The sequence below is a fragment of the Hyperolius riggenbachi genome, chromosome 2 (assembly GCF_040937935.1).
Source record: "Hyperolius riggenbachi isolate aHypRig1 chromosome 2, aHypRig1.pri, whole genome shotgun sequence".
In the NCBI taxonomy this organism is placed as follows: Eukaryota; Metazoa; Chordata; class Amphibia; order Anura; family Hyperoliidae; genus Hyperolius; species Hyperolius riggenbachi.
The window spans coordinates 84,933,811-84,939,914 of record NC_090647.1 but is presented as its reverse complement, the minus strand read 5'-3'; positions in this window follow the sequence as shown (position 1 = coordinate 84,939,914).

Below are 6,104 nucleotides of genomic sequence, written 5' to 3'. Positions count from 1 at the left end.
GGTATTGGTGCCCCAGTATAGATAGCCAGGTATAGGTGCCCCCAGTATAGGTAGCCAGGTATAGGTGCCCTCAGCATAGGTTAGCCAGGCATAGGTGCCCCCAATATAGGTAGCCAGGTATAGGTGCCCCCAATATAGGTGGCCAAGTATAGGGGCCCCCAGTATAGGTTAGCCAGGTAAAGGTGCTCTCAGTCAGTATAGAGTATAGATACCCATGTGTAGTTTCCCCCAGTTTAGGTAGCAGGGTATAGGTGCCCTCAGCATAGGTAGCCAAGTATAGGTGCCCCCAGTATAGGTAGCCAGGTATAGTTGCCCCAGTATAGGTAGCCAGGTATAGGTGCCCCCAGTATAGATACCCAGGTATAGGTGCCCCCAGTATAGATACCCAGGTATAGTTACCCTAGTATAGGTAGCCAGGTAAAGGTACCCACAGTATAAAGTAGCCAGGTATAGTTGCCCCAGTATAGGTTAGCAGGTAAGTTCCCCCAGTATAGTTAGCCAGCCTGCTCCCAACCCTCACTCCCTGGGCCGCTGCTCGTTTACTTTAGGGACTCGGTGGCCCCCTCCTCTACCACAGTCCCCGGATCCCCCTTGCTAGACCTCAGATCAGCTGTGACCCGTAGTGAAGAGACAGGAGATTGGTTCCCCTGGTAACGTTGCATATACAGGAAGTAAGTACTTCCTGTATATGCTCCGCTACTAGGGGAACTGCTCTCCTGCCTCTCCACTGTCAGCGGGTCACCACTGATATACGGTCTAGCAGGTGGTATCCGGGGACTGTGGTGCAGGAGGGGGTCGCCAACTCGAGGAGGTAAATGAGCAGCGGCTGGGGAGAGAGGGGGGCAGGATGCCGCCACTTGGAAGACGCCGTCTGACGCACGTCGTTCAGGCGGTGTCATGGAAGGTCCACCCCTGCTCAGTAGACACACACTTGCATTTAATAGTGTAGACTGCACACTACGTTATGGGGTCTCACCCCTTTGTCAGATGTAGACTGGGCAGTAACAGACTTAAAAGGGCAGGGGTTTCCAGTTTGATGCTATTTAATTGCCTTGGTCCAAGAAGTTCTGCCCAGTTTCACTTTTTATTCCATAGGTTTTTATGATAATACTGTGTTGATATACCTTTTGTACATTATGCTTATGTTATCTTGTGACTTGATTTATAGATCTCACGCATATCTCTTCCCACTTTGGATCATTTTCATCTTTCTACGCTCATTCTATATTGGCATATTTAGGCTTGTATTACATTGTAATTATCGTGTGATCAATAAACACCTCTTGTTGAAAAAGAAAAAAAAAAGGCCAGGGGTTTGATTGTATTTTAAGGCAATTCTGTTTAAATCTGATTGTCTCTGAGTGTTTCATCAGTCACTACTCTACACTACTTGGGCAGCACAGTAGCATAGTGGATAGTACTTATTTAGGTCTCAAATTCATCATGACAAATCCAACAAACTATAGCAAAAGTGGAGCAATTTCTCAGAACATTCAATTATAACATTTGTTTTATTTTATAGTTGAAACTTGGGCAGAATGGTGGCGTAGTTAATAGCACTCTCGCCTTGCAGCGCTTGGTTCTCGTTTTGAATCCAAACTCGGGCACTATCTGCAAGGAGTTCATATGTTCTCTCCATGTCTGCATGGGATGTGGGAGGAAACTCCAGTTTAGATATCCATATCAGCCCACAATGTTAGACAACCCTCTTGTAACGATTGGTGTCAGCAACACAGATTTTCTGATTATTGGTGATCTGCAGTATCACCAATAATACAGACGCTATACCTGATTATATGGTGATCTGCAGAATCACCAATAATACTAGTATAGCTAGACACAGGACACCCAATGTGGTATAGTGTTTGGTGCAACAGTAAATGGAGAAGTTATCTCCCGAGGAGCGGGAGATACAGACACTACTGCAGCCAAGGATTCCCTGAGAAGCAGGGAATCAGACTGTACTGCAGCCAGTGGATACCTGAGGCGCAGGGACCACTGATTGGAGTTATGTGGTGAAGATTGGTCTGCAGCTAGGGATTCCTGGATGAGCAAGGAATCAGACTATACTGCAGCCAAGGATTCCCTGAAGGCTGGGAATCAGACTGTACTGCAGCCAGTGGACCTAAGAGGTAGAGATCCACTGGCTATGCTGCCTAATGGCCTCCAGAGGAGCTGGTGACCATAGGATAGTAATAGCAGCAAGTAACCACCTGAAGGCAGGTGTCACAGAAGTACACTAAGGCTGCTCACCCAAGAGCTAGGTGACAGCTGAGAGAGGTCAGACAAGCCAGGTCGGCAACACACGGACAGACAAGGTACAGAAGCGGAAGACTGATTCGGTATCCAGGTACAGGCAGGGTTGGCAACAGATAATCAGATGGGCAGAAGTACCGAATCAGAGTACAGGAGAGTAGTCAAGAAAACCAGAGGTCAAAACAGGTAACAAATGATATGTCACTGTCCTAGACTAAGGTGTGAGGTCCTTGGTCTCAACACCCCGGAACTAGTCTAACGGATAGGCAGTGACAATATAGATCTCTCCTAGTCTTGGGTGTGAGGTCCTTGGTCACAACACCCCGGAACTAGTCTAACACATAACAGTAGCAAGACAGTAATGACCTAGTCTTAGGTGTGAGGTCCTTGGTCTCAACACCCCGGAACTAGTCTAACACATAAACAGTAACAAGACAGTAATGACCTAGTCTTAGGTGTGAGGTCCTTGGTCTCAACACCCCGGAACTAGTCTAACACATAAACAGTAGTAAGCAATAGTACTTTAAACTATCAAAAGAATCTGACTCAGTGTGAATTCCCAGCTCCGGCTGGTTCTAACACACGGTGGGATCTGACTCTGGTCTGAGCGCTAACACGTAACTGTTCGCAACAGCAGACAACTTGCAACTGACAAGCAAGTCCTATAAGTACCCAGAGCTCTCACCAGCCCCGCCGCAGTCACTCAGCCAATCCGGAGCATAGCTGGAGTCAGCTGACCGGTTTGATCAGCTGACTCCCCTTCTACTGACATAAAGGTCCTGTCGCCTGGCACGCGCGCACGTAGCTCTCAACATGTGTGCACTAGAAGGACCAGGCGAACCAGCAGCATGTAGCCACGTGGCAGAAGCCGCCGGCTGGAACGCGGAGATGGCCGCCCTGCCGCTAGCCCATGCGGCGGCATCTCCGCTATTCATTACACCTCTCTGCCCAAGTTAGGTAGCACCATGAGCCCTCAGTATTAGATAGCTCTCTCCCCAGTTTAGATAGCCAGATGAGCCCCCAGTTGTATGTATCCCCCCTAACCAAATTAGATAGCCAAGTGTACCCCCAGTATTAGGCCTCTTACACACTACATGCGATTCCGATTTGCGATATTTAATCGATTTTCACATGCGATTCCGATTTTTAATCGGTATGGCATGCTGCATTTTCTCTGCGTTTTTCTTTTGATAGCATCCAGGAAAAATCGGAATTGCAAATCGGATTTGCAGTGTGCAGGGGGCCTAGATAGCCAAATGAGCCCCCAGTATTACGTAGCCCCCTCCCAGTTTAGATAGCTAGATGATCCCCCAGTATTAGGCACGCCCCCTTCCCAGTATAGTCAGTGATCCCCCAGTATTAAATAACCCCCTTCCCATGTTAGATAGCCAGATGTGGCCCAGTATTAGGCAGCCCCCTCCCCAGTTTACATAGCCAAATGTACCCCCAGTATTAGGCATCCCCCCAACATGCAGAATTGGAAGCGGAGCTGTAGAAGTGCTCAATTCATCACATCACCTCTCGGTGCTGGGATCCTCAGTTCGCAGCATCTCCTCTCATCTCCAGTGTAGGCCAATTTAATGTGAAGAGCAGGAATTTGTAGGACAACTTTATATACTATATGACTTTATAATCTGGGTCACAGTAATTCTGGTAAGCGTACAGTAAGCCAGATGGTGGGCAAATGGATCCAGTTGCATTGCACTAAACAATGCCAGTTGCCTGACTACTGTGCTCATCCTCCGCCACTGGCCCAGAACTAGTACACAGATCAGATGCTTTGACTTTGGTCTGGCTCAACTGGCTGCATGCTTGTATGTGTGACTCAAAAAAAGCTCAGCATGACAACCAGGTAAGTGTGGTTGTTTACAAGGGAATGAAGATGGCAGCCTCCGTATTTCTGTCACTTCAGGTGACCTTTAAGCTCTCCATGGCCTCAAAACGCCACACTACTGAAATGGGTCTCCTCTGCGATCCATCTTAAATGCAAACATTATCAGCAGTGACATGGGAAAGATGGTGGAGATACAGCTAAAGTTCCTTGATAAAGTTAAGGAATTGACATCACTTGTCTTCCTGAATTTGACATGGGAGTCATGCGTTTCTTTCCCCACCTTCTTCCCATGGAATGCTGCTGATATTTGCGTGAGGCCCAACCAACACAGTATTGTGTTAGTGACTATGAGGTTGAGAAGGACTGTTATCCATTGCCTCAATCCCTTTCACGATAGCTCACTAAAGTATTAAGGGTCTAGAGAGATGCTGATCACAGCGAGGGAGGAAAAAATAGAGAGCACTACATGGAGGGGGAATTAGAGGACTAATTGTTACAATGGAGAGGGTCAGAAGGCCTTGTTGTGACTATGTCTGTGAGGTTGTGGAGAGTCAGGTCAGAGGACACCTTCAAGCAACAAAAGAAATGAGGAGTCTGTGACAATTTATAGCAAATATGGGATAACCTGTCACAGGAATGGAGGAAAAGGAGAGACCACTAACTATGGAGGGAAGCAGAAAATAACTTGCCAAAGGAACAGGAAATGAGGAGAGAGCACTAAGTCAGCCACATTGGCTTGGGGTATAACCATTTGTCAGACATCAGGCTAGAGCAATCTATCTGCCTGACCCTGGGGGCACTGCTTTTCCCTAGGTGTAGGACATTGTTCTCCCTATACATACATACACACATTTTGACCCCTGTTTTATTCACATAACTGAACCAGATATATTCAGAGGTTTCCTTAGTTGCCACCTCCTTCACATGTGGGTTTGGTGCAATAGGAAACAGTGATAGCCTCATGGCACAGTTCTGTCTCTGTCTTTAAAATGTATTCTTCTGCTTTGTTCAGCAGCTCAGAGTATCTGATAAAGGTTCAATTCTCCTTGGTCTCCGTGCATCCACAAGAGGTATATAGCTTACAAGGAGTGTTGCCCGTCAGAGCTCAGGACTCAGGCAACAGTCTGGGGCTTGAAACTGTACAGATGCATCGCTACTCTGCAGTCTAGTTAAACATCTGCATAGGCAGGTAAACGCAGGGGGGGGGGGGATTACAGTTGCCCAGAATCCCCCCTCAAACCAGGGTCAATGCATTGCCTACGGACAACACAGGTTGAGACACCAGAATGTCTTCAGGTATCCTGCAGCTCATTTCATTGTGCTGCTGCCTGCACTATGTGCCACCCCGCTCACTTTATTTCCCTGCTATAGCTGACTTTCTATGCAGCAGCAGTGTGTGTACAGAGCATGGAGCAGCTTTGGGGAACTTAGAGTACAGAGTCAGGTATGAACACAACCCTGTGCCCCTGCTGGGTGAATGCTTCACTTCCCCCTTCATTACCAATGTCAGCTGTCCTCATTATTATCTGTATCCAAACTTTTCCTGATCGATCCCATTGTCGATCGGAAGCAGAACAGACATTTAAGAAATAATTGTCAGATCCTGCCAGTCGGACGGGAAATTGCATTATGTGTACCCAGCATGATGTCCTACCATACTATTATACTGTATTGTGGGTGGCTGAGATAGACCTTTCAAAAATCCCCCCCCCCCCTTGAAAATCCTGGGTTTGCCCCTTGCTATGGAGGAAAAGGGAAGGGACAACGAGCGGCAACCAATGGAGTGGTGAGGTGAGGGGGAGAACAATGTGATTGGAGGCTGTTCGTGAGTCGTTATAGATCCACCCTGTCAGGTCTTGAGGTAACATCGGGTGGCCGCTATATACATATATCTTTAGCTGAGACGGTGTTCATCGGCTGCCCCAGCCATGTTTAATCTAGTGTGTGTATGGGGATGTAAGATCATATACCGTAGTCTCCTCTGCCTCTAAACAGTATACCACTGGTCTTTGAT